This window comes from Psittacula echo (genome assembly GCF_963264785.1).
Source record: "Psittacula echo genome assembly, chromosome: 26".
In the NCBI taxonomy this organism is placed as follows: Eukaryota; Metazoa; Chordata; class Aves; order Psittaciformes; family Psittacidae; genus Psittacula; species Psittacula echo.
Window position 1 is genome coordinate 4,394,761 of NC_137761.1, and position 21,965 is coordinate 4,416,725.

Here is a 21,965-nt window from a genome sequence, read left to right on the forward strand (position 1 = left end):
CTCCTCGATTTCCCAACTCAAAGTCCATTACAATGGAACCTCTTTGGCACCCGTGCTCGGCTGCCCAGCATCCCAGGGAGTAGAGCACGAACATTCGTCCTCTGCTCCCACAGCAGAAGAGCCAGGGCAAAAAACTTGAGCTGTGCCTCTTCTGCAGAAAGTCAGCTTTGCAACGGTGCCATCCGCATTGCTGTCGCTCCTCGATTTCCCAACTCAAAGTCCATTACAATGGAACCTCTTTGGCACCCGTGCTGGGCTGCCCAGCATCCCAGGGAGTAGAGCACGAATGGTTGGCCTCTGCTCCCACAGCCGAAGAGGCAGGGCAAAAAACTTGAGCTGTGCCTCTTCTGCAGAAAGTCAGCTTTGCAACGCTGCCATCCGCATTGCTGTCGCTCCTCGATTTCCCAACTCAAAGTCCATTACAATGGAACCTCTTTGGCACCCGTGCTGGGCTGCCCAGCATCCCAGGGAGTAGAGCACGAACGGTTGGCCTCTGCTCCCACAGCCGAAGAGCCAGGGCAAAAAACTTGAGCTGTGCCTCTTCTGCAGAAAGTCAGCTTTGCAACGGTGCCATCCGCATGGCTGTCGCTCCTCGATTTCCCAACTCAAAGTCCATTACAATGGAACCTCTTTGGCACCCGTGCTGGGCTGCCCAGCATCCCAGGGAGTAGAGCACGAACGGTTGGCCTCTGCTCCCACAGCCGAAGAGCCAGGGCAAAAAACTTGAGCTGTGCCTCTTCTGCAGAAAGTCAGCTTTGCAACGGTGCCATCAGCATTGCTGTCGCTCCTCGATTTCCCAACTCAAAGTCCATTACAATGGAACCTCTTTGGCACCCGTGCTCGGCTGCCCAGCATCCCAGGGAGTAGAGCACGAACATTCGTCCTCTGCTCCCACAGCAGAAGAGCCAGGGCAAAAAACTTGAGCTGTGCCTCTTCTGCAGAAAGTCAGCTTTGCAACGGTGCCATCCGCATTGCTGTCGCTCCTCGATTTCCCAACTCAAAGTCCATTACAATGGAACCTCTTTGGCACCCGTGCTCGGCTGCCCAGCATCCCAGGGAGTAGAGCACGAACGGTTGGCCTCTGCTCCCACAGCCGAAGAGCCAGGGCAAAAAACTTGAGCTGTGCCTCTTCTGCAGAAAGTCAGCTTTGCAACGCTGCCATCCGCATTGCTGTCGCTCCTCGATTTCCCAACTCAAAGTCCATTACAATGGAACCTCTTTGGCACCCGTGCCCGGCTGCCCAGCATCCCAGGGAGTAGAGCACGAACGGTTGGCCTCTGCTCCCACAGCCGAAGAGCCAGGGCAAAAAACTGGAGCTGTGCCTCTTCTGCATAAAGTCAGCTTTGCAACGGTGCCATCCGCATTGCTGTCGCTCCTCGATTTCCCAACTCAAAGTCCATTACAATGGAACCTCTTTGGCACCCGTGCTGGGCTGCCCAGCATCCCAGGGAGTAGAGCACGAACGGTTGGCCTCTGCTCCCACAGTCAAAGAGCCAGGGCAAAAAACTTGAGCTGTGCCTCTTCTGCAGAAAGTCAGCTTTGCAACGGTGCCATGCGCATGGATGTCGCTCCTTGATTTCCCAACTCAAAGTCCATTACAATGGAACCTCTTTGGCACCCGTGCTGGGCTGCCCAGCATCCCAGGGAGTAGAGCACGAACGGTTGGCCTCTGCTCCCACAGCCGAAGAGCCAGGGCAAAAAACTTGAGCTGTGCCTCTTCTGCAGAGAGTCAGCTTTGCAACAGTGCCATCCGCATTGCTGTCGCTCCTCGATTTCCCAACTCAAAGTCCATTACAACGGAACCTCTTTGGCACCCGTGCTGGGCTGCCCAGCATCCCAGGGAGTAGAGCACGAACGGTTGGCCTCTGCTCCCACAGCTGAAGAGCCAGGGCAAAAATCTTGAGCTGTGCCTCTTCTGCAGAAAGTCAGCTTTGCAACGGTGCCATCCGCATTGTTGTCGCTCCTCGATTTCCCAACTCAAAGTCCATTACAATGGAAGCTCTTTGGCACCCGTGCTCGGCTGCCCAGCATCCCAGGGAGTAGAGCACGAACGGTTGGCCTCTGCTCCCACAGCCGAAGAGCCAGGGCAAAAAACTTGAGCTGTGCCTCTTCTGCAGAAAGTCAGCTTTGCAACGCTGCCATCCGCATTGCTGTCGCTCCTCGATTTCCCAACTCAAAGTCCATTACAATGGAACCTCTTTGGCACCCGTGCTGGGCTGCCCAGCATCCCAGGGAGTAGAGCACGAACATTCGTCCTCTGCTCCCACAGCCGAAGAGCCAGGGCAAAAAACTTGAGCTGTGCCTCTTCTGCAGAAAGTCAGCTTTGCAACGGTGCCATCCGCATTGCTGTCGCTCCTCGATTTCCCAACTCAAAGTCCATTACAATGGAACCTCTTTGGCACCCGTGCTCGGCTGCCCAGCATCCCAGGGAGTAGAGCACGAACATTCGGCCTCTGCTCCCACAGCCGAAGAGGCAGGGCAAAAAACTTGAGCTGTGCCTCTTCTGCAGAAAGTCAGCTTTGCAACGGTGCCATCCGCATGGCTGTCGCTCCTCGATTTCCCAACTCAAAGTCCATTACAATGGAACCTCTTTGGCACCCGTGCTGGGCTGCCCAGCATCCCAGGGAGTAGAGCACGAACGGTTGGCCTCTGCTCCCACAGCCGAAGAGCCAGGGCAAAAAACTTGAGCTGTGCCTCTTCTGCAGAAAGTCAGCTTTGCAACGCTGCCATCCGCATTGCTGTCGCTCCTCGATTTCCCAACTCAAAGTCCATTACAATGGAACCTCTTTGGCACCCGTGCCCGGCTGCCCAGCATCCCAGGGAGTAGAGCACGAACATTCGGCCTCTGCTCCCACAGCCGAAGAGCCAGGGCAAAAAACTTGAGCTGGGCCTCTTCTGCAGAAAGTCAGCTTTGCAACGCTGCCATCCTCATTGCTGTCGCTCCTCGATTTCCCAACTCAAAGTCCATTACAATGGAACCTCTTTGACACCCGTGCTCGGCTGCCCAGCATCCCAGGGAGTAGAGCACGAATGGTTGGCCTCTGCTCCCACAGCCGAAGAGCCAGGGCAAAAAACTTGAGCTGTGCCTCTTCTGCAGAAAGTCAGCTTTGCAACGGTGCCATCCGCATTGTTGTCGCTCCTCGATTATCCAACTCAAAGTCCATTACAATGGAACCTCTTTGGCACACATGCTCGGCTGCCCAGCATCCCAGGGAGTAGAGCACGAACGTTTGGCCTCTGCTCCCACAGCTGAAGAGCCAGGGCAAAAAACTTGAGCTGTGCCTCTTCTGCAGAAAGTCAGCTTTGCAACGGTGCCATCCGCATTGCTGTCGCTCCTCGATTTCCCAACTCAAAGTCCATTACAATGGAACATTTTTGGCACCCGTGCTGGGCTGCCCAGCATCCCAGGGAGTAGAGCACGAACATTCGGCCTCTGCTCCCACAGCCGAAGAGCCAGGGCAAAAAACTTGAGCTGTGCCTCTTCTGCAGAAAGTCAGCTTTGCAACGGTGCCATCCGCATGGCTGTCGCTCCTCGATTTCCCAACTCAAAGTCCATTACAATGGAACCTCTTTGGCACCCGTGCTCGGCTGCCCAGCATCCCAGGGAGTAGAGCACGAACGGTTGGCCTCTGCTCACACAGCCGAAGAGCCAGGGCAAAAAACTTGAGCTGGGCCTCTTCTGCAGAAAGTCAGCTTTGCAACACTGCCATCCGCATTGCTGTCGCTCCTCGATTTCCCAACTCAAAGTCCATTACAATGGAACCTCTTTGGCACCCGTGCTGGGCTGCCCAGCATCCCAGGGAGTAGAGCACAAACGGTTGGCCTCTGCTCCCACAGCCGAAGAGCCAGGGCAAAAAACTTGAGCTGGGCCTCTTCTGCAGAAAGTCAGCTTTGCAACGGTGCCATCCGCATTGTTGTCGCTCCTCGATTTCCCAACTCAAAGTCCATTACAATGGAACCTCTTTGGCACCCGTGCTGGGCTGCCCAGCATCCCAGGGAGTAGAGCACGAACGGTTGGCCTCTGCTCCCACAGCCGAAGAGCCGGGGCAAAAAACTTGAGCTGTGCCTCTTCTGCAGAAAGTCAGCTTTGCAACGCTGCCATCCGCATTGCTGTCGCTCCTCCATTTCCCAACTCAAAGTCCATTACAATGGAACCTCTTTGGCACCCGTGCCCGGCTGCCCAGCATCCCAGGGAGTAGAGCACGAACGGTTGGCCTCTGCTCCCACAGCCGAAGAGCCAGGGCAAAAAACTTGAGCTGTGCCTCTTCTGCAGAAAGTCAGCTTTGCAACGGTGCCATTCGCATGGCTGTCGCTCCTCGATTTCCCAACTCAAAGTCCATTACAATGGAACCTCTTTGGCACACATGCTCGGCTGCCCAGCATCCCAGGGAGTAGAGCACGAACGGTTGGCCTCTGCTCCCACAGCCGAAGAGCCAGGGCAAAAAACTTGAGCTGTGCTTCTTCTGCAGAAAGTCAGCTTTGCAACGGTGGAATCCGCATTGCTGTCGCTCCTCGATTTCCCAACTCAAAGTCCATTACAATGGAACCTCTTTGGCACCCGTGCCCGGCTGCCCAGCATCCCAGGGAGTAGAGCACGAACGGTTGGCCTCTGCTCCCACAGCCGAAGAGCCAGGGCAAAAAACTTGAGCTGTGCCTCTTCTGCAGAAAGTCAGCTTTGCAACGGTGCCATCCGCATTGCTGTCGCTCCTCAATTTCCCAACTCAAAGTCCATTACAATGGAACCTCTTTGGCACCCGTGCTGGGCTGCCCAGCATCCCAGGGATTAGAGCACGAACGGTTGGCCTCTGCTCCCACAGCCAAAGAGCCAGGGCAAAAAACTTGAGCTGTGCCTCTTCTGCAGAAAGTCAGCTTTGCAACGGTGCCATCCGCATTGCTGTCGCTCCTCGATTTCCCAACTCAAAGTCCATTACAATGGAACCTCTTTGGCACCCGTGCTCGGCTGCCCAGCATCCCAGGGAGTAGAGCACGAACATTCGGCCTCTGCTCCCACAGCCAAAGAGCCAGGGCAAAAAACTTGAGCTGGGCCTCTTCTGCAGAAAGTCAGCTTTGCAACGCTGCCATCCGCATTGCTGTCGCTCCTCGATTTCCCAACTCAAAGTCCATTACAATGGAACCTCTTTGGCACCCGTGCTGGGCTGCCCAGCATCCCAGGGAGTAGAGCACGAACGGTTGGCCTCTGCTCCCACAGCCGAAGAGCCAGGGCAAAAAACTTGAGCTGGGCCTCTTCTGCAGAAAGTCAGCTTTGCAACAATGCCATCCGCATTGTTGTCGCTCCTCGATTTCCCAACTCAAAGTCCATTACAATGGAACCTCTTCGGCACCCGTGCTCGGCTGCCCAGCATCCCAGGGAGTAGAGCACGAACATTCGGCCTCTGCTCCCACAGCCGAAGAGCCAGGGCAAAAAACTTGAGCTGGGCCTCTTCTGCAGAAAGTCAGCTTTGCAACAGTGCCATCCGCATTGCTGTCGCTCCTCGATTTCCCAACTCAAAGTCCATTACAATGGAACCTCTTTGGCACCCGTGCTGGGCTGCCCAGCATCCCAGGGAGTAGAGCACGAACGGTTGGCCTCTGCTCCCACAGCCGAAGAGCCGGGGCAAAAAACTTGAGCTGTGCCTCTTCTGCAGAAAGTCAGCTTTGCAACGGTGCCATCCGCATTGCTGTCGCTCCAACATTTCCCAACTCAAAGTCCATTACAATGGAACCTCTTTGGCACCCGTGCCCGGCTGCCCAGCATCCCAGGGAGTAGAGCACGAACATTCGGCCTCTGCTCCCACAGCCGAAGAGGCAGGGCAAAAAACTTGAGCTGTGCCACTTCTGCAGAAAGTCAGCTTTGCAACGCTGCCATCCGCATGGCTGTCGCTCCTCGATTTCCCAACTCAAAGTCCATTACAATGGAACCTCTTTGGCACCCGTGCTCGGCTGCCCAGCATCCCAGGGAGTAGAGCACGAACGGTTGGCCTCTGCTCCCACAGCCGAAGAGCCAGGGCAAAAAACGTCAGCTGTGCCTCTTCTGCAGAAAGTCAGCTTTGCAACGGTGCCATCCGCATTGCTGTCGCTCCTCGATTTCCCAACTCAAAGTCCATTACAATGGAACCTCTTTGGCACCCGTGCCCGGCTGCCCAGCATCCCAGGGAGTAGAGCACGAACATTCGGCCTCTGCTCCCACAGCCGAAGAGCCAGGGCAAAAAACTTGAGCTGTGCCTCTTCTGCAGAAAGTCAGCTTTGCAACGGTGCCATCCGCATTGCTGTCGCTCCTCGATTTCCCAACTCAAAGTCCATTACAATGGAACCTCTTTGGCACCCGTGCTGGGCTGCCCAGCATCCCAGGGAGTAGAGCACGAACGGTTGGCCTCTGCTCCCACAGCCGAAGAGCCAGGGCAAAAAACTTGAGCTGTGCCTCTTCTGCAGAAAGTCAGCTTTACAACGGTGCCATCCGCATTGCTGTCGCTCCAACATTTCCCAATTCAAAGTCCATTACAATGGAACCTCTTTGGCACCCCTGCCCGGCTGCCCAGCATCCCAGGGAGTAGAGCACTTACATTCGGCCTCTGCTCCCACAGCCGAAGTGCCAGGGGAAAAAACTTGAGCTGTGCCACTTCTGCAGAAAGTCAGCTTTGCAACGCTGCCATCCGCATGGCTGTCGCTCCTCGATTTCCCAACTCAAAGTCCATTACAATGGAACCTCTTTGGCACCGGTGCTCGGCTGCCCAGCATCCCAGGGAGTAGAGCACGAACGGTTGGCCTCTGCTCCCACAGCCGAAGAGCCAGGGCAAAAAACTTGAGCTGTGCCTCTTCTGCAGAAAGTCAGCTTTGCAACGGTGCCATCCGCATTGCTGTCGCTCCTCGATTTCCCAACTCAAAGTCCATTACAATGGAACCTCTTTGGCACCCGTGCTCGGCTGCCCAGCATTCCAGGGAGTAGAGCACGAACGGTTGGCCTCTGCTCCCACAGCCGAAGAGCCAGGGCAAAAAACTTGAGCTGTGCCTCTTCTGCAGAAAGTCAGCTTTGCAACGGTGCCATCCGCATTGCTGTCGCTCCTCGATTTCCCAACTCAAAGTCCATTACAATGGAACCTCTTTGGCACCCGTGCTGGGCTGCCCAGCATCCCAGGGAGTAGAGCACGAACGGTTGGCCTCTGCTCCCACAGCCGAAGAGGCAGGGCAAAAAACTTGAGCTGTGCCTCTTCTGCAGAAAGTCAGCTTTGCAACGGTGCCATTCGCATTGCTGTCGCTCCTCGATTTCCCAACTCAAAGTCCATTACAATGGAACCTCTTTGGCACACATGCTCGGCTGCCCAGCATCCCAGGGAGTAGAGCACGAACGGTTGGCCTCTGCTCCCACAGCCGAAGAGCTAGGGCAAAAAACTTGAGCTGTGCTTCTTCTGCAGAAAGTCAGCTTTGCAACGGTGCCATCCGCATTGCTGTCGCTCCTCGATTTCCCAACTCAAAGTCCATTACAATGGAACCTCTTTGGCACCCGTGCTCGGCTGCCCAGCATCCCAGGGAGTAGAGCACGAACGGTTGGCCTCTGCTCCCACAGCCGAAGAGCCAGGGCAAAAAACTTGAGCTGTGCCTCTTCTGCAGAAAGTCAGCTTTGCAACGGTGCCATCCGCATTGCTGTCGCTCCTCGATTTCCCAACTCAAAGTCCATTACAATGGAACCTCTTTGGCACCCGTGCTGGGCTGCCCAGCATCCCAGGGAGTAGAGCACGAACGGTTGGCCTCTGCTCCCACAGCCGAAGAGCCAGGGCAAAAAACTTGAGCTGTGCCTCTTCTGCAGAAAGTCAGCTTTGCAACGCTGCCATCCGCATGGCTGTCGCTCCTCGATTTCCCAACTCAAAGTCCATTACAATGGAACCTCTTTGGCACCCGTGCTCGGCTGCCCAGCATCCCAGGGAATAGAGGACGAACTGCTGGCCTCTGCTCCCACAGCCGAAGAGCCAGGGCAAAAAACTTGAGCTGTGCCTCTTCTGCAGAAAGTCAGCTTTGCAACGGTGCCATCCGCATTGTTGTCGCTCCTCGATTTCCCAACTCAAAGTCCATTACAATGGAACCTTTTTGGCACACATGCTCGGCTGCCCAGCATCCCAGGGAGTAGAGCACGAACGGTTGGCCTCTGCTCCCACAGCTGAAGAGCCAGGGCAAAAAACTTGAGCTGTGCCTCTTCTGCAGAAAGTCAGCTTTGCAACGCTGCCATCCGCATGGCTGTCGCTCCTCGATTTCCCAACTCAAAGTCCGTTACAATGGAACCTCTTTGGCACCCGTGCTCGGCTGCCCAGCATCCCAGGGAGTAGAGCACGAACGGTTGGCCTCTGCTCCCACAGCCGAAGAGCCAGGGCAAAAAACTTGAGCTGTGCCTCTTCTGCAGAAAGTCAGCTTTGCAACGGTGCCATCCGCATTGCTGTCGCTCCTCGATTTCCCAACTCAAAGTCCATTACATTGGAACCTCTTTGGCACCCGTGCTCGGCTGCCCAGCATCCCAGGGAGTAGAGCACGAACGGTTGGCCTCTGCTCCCACAGCCGAAGAGCCAGGGCAAAAAACTTGAGCTGTGCCTCTTCTGCAGAAAGTCAGCTTTGCAACGGTGCCATCCGCATTGCTGTCGCTCCTCGATTTCCCAACTCAAAGTCCATTACAATGGAACCTCTTTGGCACCCGTGCTGGGCTGCCCAGCATCCCAGGGAGTAGAGCACCAACGGCTGGCCTCTGCTCCCACAGCCGAAGAGCCAGGGCAAAAAACTTGAGCTGTGCCTCTTCTGCAGAAAGTCAGCTTTGCAACGGTGCCATCCGCATGGCTGTTGCTCCTCGATTTCCCAACTCAAAGTCCATTACAATGGAACCTCTTTGGCACCCGTGCTGGGCTGCCCAGCATCCCAGGGAGTAGAGCACGAACGGTTGGCCTCTGCTCCCACAGCCGAAGAGCCAGGGCAAAAAACTTGAGCTGTGCCTCTTCTGCAGAAAGTCAGCTTTGCAACGGTGCCATCCGCATTGCTGTCGCTCCTCCATTTCCCAACTCAAAGTCCATTACAATGGAACCTCTTTGGCACCCGTGCTGGGCTGCCCAGCATCCCAGGGAGTAGAGCACGAACGGTTGGCCTCTGCTCCCACAGCCGAAGAGCCAGGGCAAAAAACTTGAGCTGTGCCTCTTCTGCAGAAAGTCAGCTTTGCAACGGTGCCATCCGCATGGCTGTTGCTCCTCGATTTCCCAACTCAAAGTCCATTACAATGGAACCTCTTTGGCACCCGTGCTGGGCTGCCCAGCATCCCAGGGAGTAGAGCACGAACGGTTGGCCTCTGCTCCCACAGCCGAAGAGCCAGGGCAAAAAACTTGAGCTGGGCCTCTTCTGCAGAAAGTCAGCTTTGCAACGGTGCCATTCGCATGGCTGTCGCTCCTCGATTTCCCAACTCACAGTCCATTACAATGGAACCTCTTTGGCACACATGCTCGGCTGCCCAGCATCCCAGGGAGTAGAGCACGAACGGTTGGCCTCTGCTCCCACAGCCGAAGAGCCAGGGCAAAAAACTGGAGCTGTGCTTCTTCTGCAGAAAGTCAGCTTTGCAACGGTGCCATCCGCATTGCTGTCGCTCCTCGATTTCCCAACTCAAAGTCCATTACAATGGAACCTCTTTGGCACCCGTGCTGGGCTGCCCAGCATCCCAGGGAGTAGAGCACGAACGGTTGGCCTCTGCTCCCACAGCCGAAGAGCCAGGGCAAAAAACTTGAGCTGTGCGTCTTCTGCAGAAAGTCAGCTTTGCAACGGTGCCATCCGCATGGCTGTCGCTCCTCGATTTCCCAACTCAAAGTCCATTACAATGGAACCTCTTTGGCACCCGTACCCGGCTGCCCAGCATCCCAGAGAGTAGAGCACGAACGGTTGGCCTCTGCTCTCACAGCCGAAGAGCCAGGGCAAAAAACTTGAGCTGTGCCTCTTCTGCAGAAAGTCAGCTTTGCAACGCTGCCATCCGCATGGCTGTCGCTCCTCGATTTCCCAACTCAAAGTCCATTACAATGGAACCTCTTTGGCACCCGTGCTCGGCTGCCCAGCATCCCAGGGAATAGAGGACGAACTGCTGGCCTCTGCTCCCACAGCCGAAGAGCCAGGGCAAAAAACTTGAGCTGTGCCTCTTCTGCAGAAAGTCAGCTTTGCAACGGTGCCATCCGCATTGTTGTCGCTCCTCGATTTCCCAACTCAAAGTCCATTACAATGGAACCTTTTTGGCACACATGCTCGGCTGCCCAGCATCCCAGGGAGTAGAGCACGAACGGTTGGCCTCTGCTCCCACAGCTGAAGAGCCAGGGCAAAAAACTTGAGCTGTGCCTCTTCTGCAGAAAGTCAGCTTTGCAACGCTGCCATCCGCATGGCTGTCGCTCCTCGATTTCCCAACTCAAAGTCCGTTACAATGGAACCTCTTTGGCACCCGTGCTCGGCTGCCCAGCATCCCAGGGAGTAGAGCACGAACGGTTGGCCTCTGCTCCCACAGCCGAAGAGCCAGGGCAAAAAACTTGAGCTGTGCCTCTTCTGCAGAAAGTCAGCTTTGCAACGGTGCCATCCGCATTGCTGTCGCTCCTCGATTTCCCAACTCAAAGTCCATTACATTGGAACCTCTTTGGCACCCGTGCTCGGCTGCCCAGCATCCCAGGGAGTAGAGCACGAACGGTTGGCCTCTGCTCCCACAGCCGAAGAGCCAGGGCAAAAAACTTGAGCTGTGCCTCTTCTGCAGAAAGTCAGCTTTGCAACGGTGCCATCCGCATTGCTGTCGCTCCTCGATTTCCCAACTCAAAGTCCATTACAATGGAACCTCTTTGGCACCCGTGCTGGGCTGCCCAGCATCCCAGGGAGTAGAGCACGAACGGTTGGCCTCTGCTCCCACAGCCGAAGAGCCAGGGCAAAAAACTTGAGCTGTGCCTCTTCTGCAGAAAGTCAGCTTTGCAACGGTGCCATCCGCATGGCTGTTGCTCCTCGATTTCCCAACTCAAAGTCCATTACAATGGAACCTCTTTGGCACCCGTGCTGGGCTGCCCAGCATCCCAGGGAGTAGAGCACGAACGGTTGGCCTCTGCTCCCACAGCCGAAGAGCCAGGGCAAAAAACTTGAGCTGTGCCTCTTCTGCAGAAAGTCAGCTTTGCAACGGTGCCATCCGCATTGCTGTCGCTCCTCCATTTCCCAACTCAAAGTCCATTACAATGGAACCTCTTTGGCACCCGTGCTCGGCTGCCCAGCATCCCAGGGAGTAGAGCACGAACGGTTGGCCTCTGCTCCCACAGCCGAAGAGCCAGGGCAAAAAACTTGAGCTGTGCCTCTTCTGCAGAAAGTCAGCTTTGCAACGGTGCCATCCGCATGGCTGTTGCTCCTCGATTTCCCAACTCAAAGTCCATTACAATGGAACCTCTTTGGCACCCGTGCTGGGCTGCCCAGCATCCCAGGGAGTAGAGCACGAACGGTTGGCCTCTGCTCCCACAGCCGAAGAGCCAGGGCAAAAAACTTGAGCTGGGCCTCTTCTGCAGAAAGTCAGCTTTGCAACGGTGCCATTCGCATGGCTGTCGCTCCTCGATTTCCCAACTCACAGTCCATTACAATGGAACCTCTTTGGCACACATGCTCGGCTGCCCAGCATCCCAGGGAGTAGAGCACGAACGGTTGGCCTCTGCTCCCACAGCCGAAGAGCCAGGGCAAAAAACTGGAGCTGTGCTTCTTCTGCAGAAAGTCAGCTTTGCAACGGTGGAATCCGCATTGCTGTCGCTCCTCGATTTCCCAACTCAAAGTCCATTACAATGGAACCTCTTTGGCACCCGTGCTGGGCTGCCCAGCATCCCAGGGAGTAGAGCACGAACGGTTGGCCTCTGCTCCCACAGCCGAAGAGCCAGGGCAAAAAACTTGAGCTGTGCGTCTTCTGCAGAAAGTCAGCTTTGCAACGGTGCCATCCGCATTGCTGTCGCTCCTCGATTTCCCAACTCAAAGTCCATTACAATGGAACCTCTTTGGCACCCGTACCCGGCTGCCCAGCATCCCAGGGAGTAGAGCACGAACGGTTGGCCTCTGCTCCCACAGCCGAAGAGCCAGGGCAAAAAACTTGAGCTGTGCCTCTTCTGCAGAAAGTCAGCTTTGCAACGCTGCCATCCGCATGGCTGTCGCTCCTCGATTTCCCAACTCAAAGTCCATTACAATGGAACCTCTTTGGCACCCGTGCTCGGCTGCCCAGCATCCCAGGGAATAGAGCACGAACTGCTGGCCTCTGCTCCCACAGCCGAAGAGCCAGGGCAAAAAACTTGAGCTGTGCCTCTTCTGCAGAAAGTCAGCTTTGCAACGGTGCCATCCGCATTGTTGTCGCTCCTCGATTTCCCAACTCAAAGTCCATTAAAATGGAACCTTTTTGGCACACATGCTCGGCTGCCCAGCATCCCAGGGAGTAGAGCACGAACGGTTGGCCTCTGCTCCCACAGCTGAAGAGCCAGGGCAAAAAACTTGAGCTGTGCCTCTTCTGCAGAAAGTCAGCTTTGCAACGCTGCCATCCGCATTGCTGTCGCTCCTCGATTTCCCAACTCAAAGTCCGTTACAATGGAACCTCTTTGGCACCCGTGCTCGGCTGCCCAGCATCCCAGGGAGTAGAGCACGAACGGTTGGCCTCTGCTCCCACAGCCGAAGAGCCAGGGCAAAAAACTTGAGCTGTGCCTCTTCTGCAGAAAGTCAGCTTTGCAACGGTGCCATCCGCATTGCTGTCGCTCCTCGATTTCCCAACTCAAAGTCCATTACATTGGAACCTCTTTGGCACCCGTGCTCGGCTGCCCAGCATCCCAGGGAGTAGAGCACGAACGGTTGGCCTCTGCTCCCACAGCCGAAGAGCCAGGGCAAAAAACTTGAGCTGTGCCTCTTCTGCAGAAAGTCAGCTTTGCAACGGTGCCATCCGCATTGCTGTCGCTCCTCGATTTCCCAACTCAAAGTCCATTACAATGGAACCTCTTTGGCACCCGTGCTGGGCTGCCCAGCATCCCAGGGAGTAGAGCACGAACATTCGGCCTCTGCTCCCACAGCCGAAGAGCCAGGGCAAAAAACTTGAGCTGTGCCTCTTCTGCAGAAAGTCAGCTTTGCAACGGTGCCATCCGCATGGCTGTTGCTCCTCGATTTCCCAACTCAAAGTCCATTACAATGGAACCTCTTTGGCACCCGTGCTGGGCTGCCCAGCATCCCAGGGAGTAGAGCACGAACGGTTGGCCTCTGCTCCCACAGCCGAAGAGCCAGGGCAAAAAACGTGAGCTGGGCCTCTTCTGCAGAAAGTCAGCTTTGCAACGGTGCCATCCGCATTGCTGTCACTGCTCGATTTCCCAACTCAAAGTCCATTACAATGGAACCTCTTTGGCACCCGTGCTCGGCTGCCCAGCATCCCAGGGAGTAGAGCACGAACGGTTGGCCTCTGCTCCCACAGCCGAAGAGCCAGGGCAAAAAACTTGAGCTGTGCCTCTTCTGCAGAGAGTCAGCTTTGCAACGGTGCCATCCGCATTGCTGTCGCTCCTCGATTTCCCAACTCAAAGTCCATTACAATGGAACCTCTTTGGCACCCGTGCTCGGCTGCCCAGCATCCCAGGGAGTAGAGCACGAACGGTTGGCCTCTGCACCCACAGCCGAAGAGCCAGGGCAAAAAACTTGACCTGGGCCTCTTCTGCAGAAAGTCAGCTTTGCAACGCTGCCATCCGCATTGCTGTCGCTCCTCCATTTCCCAACTCAAAGTCCATTACAATGGAACCTCTTTGGCACCCGTGCTCGGCTGCCCAGCATCCCAGGGAGTAGAGCACGAACGGTTGACCTCTGCTCCCACAGCCGAAGAGCCAGGGCAAAAAACTTGAGCTGTGCCTCTTCTGCAGAAAGTCAGCTTTGCAACGGTGCCATCCGCATTGCTGTCGCTCCTCCATTTCCCAACTCAAAGTCCATTACAATGGAACCTCTTTGGCACCCGTGCTCGGCTGCCCAGCATCCCAGGGAGTAGAGCACGAACGGTTGGCCTCTGCTCCCACAGCCGAAGAGCCAGGGCAAAAAACTTGAGCTGTGCCTCTTCTGCAGAAAGTCAGCTTTGCAACGGTGCCATCCGCATGGCTGTCGCTCCTCGATTTCCCAACTCAAAGTCCATTACAATGGAAGCTCTTTGGCACCCGTGCTGGGCTGCCCAGCATCCCAGGGAGTAGAGCACGAACGGTTGGCCTCTGCTCCCACAGCCGAAGAGCCAGGGCAAAAAACGTCAGCTGTGCCTCTTCTGCAGAAAGTCAGCTTTGCAACGGTGGAATCCGCATTGCTGTCGCTCCTCGATTTCCCAACTCAAAGTCCATTACAATGGAACCTCTTTGGCACGCGTGCTCGGCTGCCCAGCATCCCAGGGAGTAGAGCACAAACGGTTGGCCTCTGCTCCCACAGCCAAAGAGCCAGGGCAAAAAACTTGAGCTGTGCCTCTTCTGCAGAAAGTCAGCTTTGCAACGGTGCCATCCGCATTGCTGTCACTCCTCGATTTCCCAACTCAAAGTCCATTACAATGGAACCTCTTTGGCACCCGTGCTGGGCTGCCCAGCATCCCAGGGAGTAGAGCACGAACGGTTGGCCTCTGCTCCCACAGCCGAAGAGCCAGGGCAAAAAACTTGAGCTGTGCCTCTTCTGCAGAAAGTCAGCTTTGCAACGGTGCCATCCGCATTGCTGTCGCTCCTCGATTTCCCAACTCAAAGTCCATTACAATGGAACCTCTTTGGCACCCGTGCTCGGCTGCCCATCATCCCAGGGAGTAGAGCACGAACGGTTGGCCTCTGCTCCCACAGCCGAAGAGCCAGGGCAAAAAACTTGAGCTGTGCCTCTTCTGCAGAAAGTCAGCTTTGCAACGGTGCCATCCGCATTGCTGTCGCTCCTCGATTTCCCAACTCAAAGTCCATTACAATGGAACCTCTTTGGCACCCGTGCTGGGCTGCCCAGCATCCCAGGGAGTAGAGCACGAACGGTTGGCCTCTGCTCCCACAGCCGAAGAGCCAGGGCAAAAAACTTGAGCTGTGCCTGTTCTGCAGAAAGTCAGCTTTGCAACGGTGCCATCCGCATTGCTGTCGCTCCTCGATTTCCCAACTCAAAGTCCATTACAATGGAACCTCTTTGGCACCCGTGCTCGGCTGCCCAGCATCCCAGGGAGTAGAGCACGAACGGTTGGCCTCTGCTCCCACAGCCGAAGAGCCAGGGCAAAAAACTTGAGCTGGGCCTCTTCTGCAGAAAGTCAGCTTTGCAACGCTGCCATCCGCATTGCTGTCGCTCCTCCATTTCCCAACTCAAAGTCCATTACAATGGAACCTCTTTGGCACCCGTTCTCGGCTGCCCAGCATCCCAGGGAGTAGAGCACGAACGGTTGGCCTCTGCTCCCACAGCCGAAGAGCCAGGGCAAAAAACTTGAGCTGGGCCTCTTCTGCAGAAAGTCAGCTTTGCAACGGTGCCATCCGCATGGCTGTCGCTCCTTGATTTCCCAACTCAAAGTCCATTACAATGGAACCTCTTTGGCACCCGTGCTCGGCTGCCCAGCATCCCAGGGAGTAGAGCACGAACGGTTGGCCTCTGCTCCCACAGCCGAAGAGCCAGGGCAAAAAACTTGAGCTGTGCCTCTTCTGCAGAAAGTCAGCTTTGCAACGGTGCTATCTGCATTGCTGTCGCTCCTCGATTTCCCAACTCAAAGTCCATTACAATGGAACCTCTTTGGCACCCGTGCTCGGCTGCCCAGCATCCCAGGGAGTAGAGCACGAACGGTTGGCCTCTGCTCCCACAGCCGAAGAGCCAGGGCAAAAAACTGGACCTGTGCCTCTTCTGCAGAAAGTCAGCTTTGCAACGGTGCTATCTGCATTGCTGTCGCTCCTCGATTTCCCAACTCAAAGTCCATTACAATGGAACCTCTTTGGCACCCGTGCTCGGCTGCGCAGCATCCCAGGGAGTAGAGCACGAACGGTTGGCCTCTGCTCCCACAGCCGAAGAGCCAGGGCAAAAAACTTGAGCTGGGCCTCTTCTGCAGAAAGTCAGCTTTGCAACGGTGCCATCCGCATTGCTGTCGCTCCTCGATTTCCCAACTCAAAGTCCATTACAATGGAACCTCTTTGGCACCCGTGCTGGGCTGCCCAGCATCCCAGGGAGTAGAGCACGAACGGTTGGCCTCTGCTCCCACAGCCGAAGAGCCAGGGCAAAAAACTTGAGCTGTGCCTCTTCTGCAGAAAGTCAGCTTTGCAACGGTGCCATCCGCATTGCTGTCGCTCCTCGATTTCCCAACTCAAAGTCCATTACAATGGAACCTCTTTGGCACCCGTTCTGGGCTGCCCAGCATCCCAGGGAGTAGAGCACGAACGGTTGGCCTCTGCTCCCACAGCCGAAGAGCCAGGGCAAAAAACTTGAGCTGTGCCTCTTCTGCAGAAAGTCAGCTTTGCAACGCTGCCATCCGCATGGCTGTCGCTCCTCCATTTCCCAACTCAAAGTCCATTACAATGGAACCTCTTTGGCACCCGTGCTGGGCTGCCCAGCATCCCAGGGAGTAGAGCACAAACGGTTGGCCTCTGCTCCCACAGCCAAAGAGCCAGGGCAAAAACCTTGAGCTGGGCCTCTTCTGCAGAAAGTCAGCTTTGCAACGCTGCCATCCGCATTGCTGTCACTCCTCGATTTCCCAACTCAAAGTCCATTACAATGGAACCTCTTTGGCACCCGTGCTGGGCTGCCCAGCATCCCAGGGAGTAGAGCACGAACGGTTGGCCTCTGCTCCCACAGCCGAAGAGCCAGGGCAAAAAACTGGACCTGTGCCTCTTCTGCAGAAAGTCAGCTTTGCAACGGTGCTATCTGCATTGCTGTCGCTCCTCGATTTCCCAACTCAAAGTCCATTACAATGGAACCTCTTTGGCACCCGTGCTCGGCTGCCCAGCATCCCAGGGAGTAGAGCACGAACGGTTGGCCTCTGCTCCCACAGCCGAAGAGCCAGGGCAAAAAACTGGACCTGTGCCTCTTCTGCAGAAAGTCAGCTTTGCAACGGTGCTATCTGCATTGCTGTCGCTCCTCGATTTCCCAACTCAAAGTCCATTACAATGGAACCTCTTTGGCATCCATGCTCGGCTGCCCAGCATCCCAGGGAGTAGAGCACGAACGGTTGGCCTCTGCTCCCACAGCCGAAGAGCCAGGGCAAAAAACTTGAGCTGTGCCTCTTCTGCAGAAAGTCAGCTTTGCAACGGTGCCATCCGCATTGCTGTCGCTCCTCGATTTCCCAACTCAAAGTCCATTACAATGGAACCTCTTTGGCACCCGTGCCCGGCTGCCCAGCATCCCAGGGAGTAGAGCACGAACGGTTGGCCTCTGCTCCCACAGCCGAAGAGCCAGGGCAAAAAACTTGAGCTGTGCCTCTTCTGCAGAAAGTCAGCTTTGCAACGGTGCCATCCGCATTGCTGTCACTCCTCGATTTCCCAACTCAAAGTCCATTACAATGGAACCTCTTTGGCACCCGTGCTGGGCTGCCCAGCATCCCAGGGAGTAGAGCACGAACGGTTGGCCTCTGCTCCCACAGCCGAAGAGCCAGGGCAAAAAACTTGAGCTGTGCCTCTTCTGCAGAAAGTCAGCTTTGCAACGCTGCCATCCGCATGGCTGTCGCTCCTCGATTTCCCAACTCAAAGTCCATTACAATGGAACCTCTTTGGCACCCGTGCTGGGCTGCCCAGCATCCCAGGGAGTAGAGCACAAACGGTTGGCCTCTGCTCCCACAGCCAAAGAGCCAGGGCAAAAAACTTGAGCTGTGCCTCTTCTGCAGAAAGTCAGCTTTGCAACGGTGCCATCCGCATTGCTGTCACTCCTCGATTTCCCAACTCAAAGTCCATTACAATGGAACCTCTTTGGCACCCGTGCTGGGCTGCCCAGCATCCCAGGGAGTAGAGCACGAACGGTTGGCCTCTGCTCCCACAGCCGAAGAGCCAGGGCAAAAAACTTGAGCTGTGCCTCTTCTGCAGAAAGTCAGCTTTGCAACGGTGCCATCCGCATTGCTGTCGCTCCTCGATTTCCCAACTCAAAGTCCATTACAATGGAACCTCTTTGGCACCCGTGCTCGGCTGCCCAGCATCCAAGGGAGTAGATCACGAACGGTTGGCCTCTGCTCCCACAGCCGAAGAGCCAGGGCAAAAAACTTGAGCTGTGCCTCTTCTGCAGAAAGTCAGCTTTGCAACGGTGCCATCCGCATTGCTGTCGCTCCTTGATTTCCCAACTCAAAGTCCATTACAATGGAACCTCTTTGGCACCCGTGCTCGGCTGCCCAGCATCCCAGGGAGTAGAGCACGAACGGTTGGCCTCTGCTCCCACAGCCGAAGAGCCAGGGCAAAAAACTTGAGCTGTGCCTATCCTGCAGAAAGTCAGCTTTGCAACGGTGCCATCCGCATGGCTGTCGCTCCTCGATTTCCCAACTCAAAGTCCATTACAATGGAACCTCTTTGGCACCCGTGCTGGGCTGCCCAGCATCCCAGGGAGTAGAGCACGAACGGTTGGCCTCTGCTCCCACAGCCGAAGAGCCAGGGCAAAAAACTTGAGCTGTGCCTCTTCTGCAGAAAGGCAGCTTTGCAACGCTGCCATCCAAATTGCTGTCGCTCCTCGATTTCCCAACTCAAAGTCCATTACAATGGAACCTCTTTGGCACCCGTGCTCGGCTGCCCAGCATCCCAGGGAGTAGAGCACGAACGGTTGGCCTCTGCTCCCACAGCCGAAGAGCCAGGGGAAAAAACTTGAGCTGTGCCTCTTCTGCAGAAAGTCAGCTTTGCAACGGTGCCATCCGCATTGCTGTTGCTCCTCGATTTCCCAACTCAAAGTCCATTACAATGGAACCTCTTTGGCACCCGTGCTGGGCTGCCCAGCATCCCAGGGAGTAGAGCACGAACGGTTGGCCTCTGCTCCCACAGCCGAAGAGCCAGGGCAAAAAACTTGAGCTGTGCCTCTTCTGCAGAAAGTCAGCTTTGCAACGGTGCCATCCGCATGGCTGTCGCTCCTCGATTTCCCAACTCAAAGTCCATTACAATGGAACCTCTTTGGCACCCGTGCTCGGCTGCCCAGCATCCCAGGGAGTAGAGCACGAACGGTTGGCCTCTGCTCCCACAGCCGAAGAGCCAGGGCAAAAAACTTGAGCTGTGCCTCTTCTGCAGAAAGGCAGCTTTGCAACGCTGCCATCCAAATTGCTGTCGCTCCTCGATTTCCCAACTCAAAGTCCATTACAATGGAACCTCTTTGGCACCCGTGCTCGGCTGCCCAGCATCCCAGGGAGTAGAGCACGAACGGTTGGCCTCTGCTCCCACAGCCGAAGAGCCAGGGCAAAAAACTTGAGCTGTGCCTCTTCTGCAGAAAGTCAGCTTTGCAACGGTGCCATCCGCATTGCTGTCGCTCCTTGATTTCCCAACTCAAAGTCCATTACAATGGAACCTCTTTGGCACCCGTGCTCGGCTGCCCAGCATCCCAGGGAGTAGAGCACGAACGGTTGGCCTCTGCTCCCACAGCCGAAGAGCCAGGGCAAAAAACTTGAGCTGTGCCTATCCTGCAGAAAGTCAGCTTTGCAACGGTGCCATCCGCATGGCTGTCGCTCCTCGATTTCCCAACTCAAAGTCCATTACAATGGAACCTCTTTGGCACCCGTGCTGGGCTGCCCAGCATCCCAGGGAGTAGAGCACGAACGGTTGGCCTCTGCTCCCACAGCCGAAGAGCCAGGGCAAAAAACTTGAGCTGTGCCTCTTCTGCAGAAAGGCAGCTTTGCAACGCTGCCATCCAAATTGCTGTCGCTCCTCGATTTCCCAACTCAAAGTCCATTACACTGGAACCTCTTTGGCACCCGTGCTCGGCTGCCCAGCATCCCAGGGAGTAGAGCACGAACGGTTGGCCTCTGCTCCCACAGCCGAAGAGCCAGGGCAAAAAACTTGAGCTGTGCCTCTTCTGCAGAAAGTCAGCTTTGCAACGGTGCCATCCAAATTGCTTTCGCTCCTCGATTTCCCAACTCAAAGTCCATTACAATGGAACCTCTTTGGCACCCGTGCTGGGCTGCCCAGCATCCCAGGGAGTAGAGCACGAACGGTTGGCCTCTGCTCCCACAGCCGAAGAGCCAGGGCAAAAAACTTGAGCTGTGCCTCTTCTGCAGAAAGTCAGCTTTGCAACGGTGCCATCCGCATGGCTGTCGCTCCTCGATTTCCCAACTCAAAGTCCATTACAATGGAACCTCTTTGGCACCCGTGCTCGGCTGCCCAGCATCCCAGGGAGTAGAGCACGAACGGTTGGCCTCTGCTCCCACAGCCGAAGAGCCAGGGCAAAAAACTTGAGCTGTGCCTCTTCTGCAGAAAGGCAGCTTTGCAACGCTGCCATCCAAATTGCTGTCGCTCCTCGATTTCCCAACTCAAAGTCCATTACAATGGAACCTCTTTGGCACCCGTGCTCGGCTGCCCAGCATCCCAGGGAGTAGAGCACGAACGGTTGGCCTCTGCTCCCACAGCCGAAGAGCCAGGGCAAAAAACTTGAGCTAGGCCTCTTCTGCAGAAAGTCAGCTTTGCAACGGTGCCATCCGCATTGCTGTCGCTCCTCGATTTCCCAACTCAAAGTCCATTACAATGGAACCTCTTTGGCACCCGTGCTCGGCTGCCCAGCATCCCAGGGAGTAGAGCACGAACGGTTGGCCTCTGCTCCCACAGCCGAAGAGCCAGGGCAAAAAACTTGAGCTGTGCCTCTTCTGCAGAAAGTCAGCTTTGCAACGGTGCCATCCGCATTGCTGTCGCTCCTCCATTTCCCAACTCAAAGTCCATTACAATGGAACCTCTTTGGCACCCGTGCTGGGCTGCCCAGCATCCCAGGGAGTAGAGCACGAACGGTTGGCCTCTGCTCCCACAGCCGAAGAGGCAGGGCAAAAAACTGGAGCTGTGCCTCTTCTGCAGAAAGTCAGCTTTGCAACGGTGCCATCCGCATGGCTGTCGCTCCTCGATTTCCCAACTCAAAGTCCATTACAATGGAACCTCTTTGGCACCCGTGCTCGGCTGCCCAGCATCCCAGGGAGTAGAGCACGAACGGTTGGCCTCTGCTCCCACAGCCGAAGAGGCAGGGCAAAAAACTGGAGCTGTGCCTCTCCTGCAGAAAGTCAGCTTTGTAACGCTGCCATCCGCATTGCTGTCGCTCCTCGATTTCCCAACTCAAAGTCCATTACAATGGAACCTCTTTGGCACACATGCTCGGCTGCGCAGCATCCCAGGGAGTAGAGCACGAACGGTTGGCCTCTGCTCCCACAGCCGAAGAGCCAGGGCAAAAAACTTGAGCTGGGCCTCTTCTGCAGAAAGTCAGCTTTACAACGCTGCCATCCGCATTGCTGTCGCTCCTCCATTTCCCAACTCAAAGTCCATTACAATGGAACCTCTTTGGCACCGGTGCTCGGCTGCCCAGCATCCCAGGGAGTAGAGCACGAACGGTTGGCCTCTGCACCCACAGCCGAAGAGCCAGGGCAAAAAACTTGAGCTGGGCCTCTTCTGCAGAAAGTCAGCTTTGCAACGCTGCGATCCGCATTGCTGTCGCTCCTCCATTTCCCAACTCAAAGTCCATTACAATGGAACCTCTTTGGCACCCGTGCTGGGCTGCCCAGCATCCCAGGGAGTAGAGCACGAACGGTTGGCCTCTGCTCCCACAGCCGAAGAGCCAGGGCAAAAAACTTGAGCTGTGCCTCTTCTGCAGAAAGTCAGCTTTGCAACGGTGCCATCCGCATTGCTGTCGCTCCTCGATTTCCCAACTCAAAGTCCATTACAATGGAACCTCTTTGGCACCCGTGCTCGGCTGGCCAGCATCCCAGGGAGTAGAGCACGAACGGTTGGCCTCTGCTCCCACAGCCGAAGAGGCAGGGCAAAAAACTTGAGCTGTGCCTCTTCTGCAGAAAGTCAGCTTTGCAACGGTGCCATCCGCATGGCTGTCGCTCCTCGATTTCC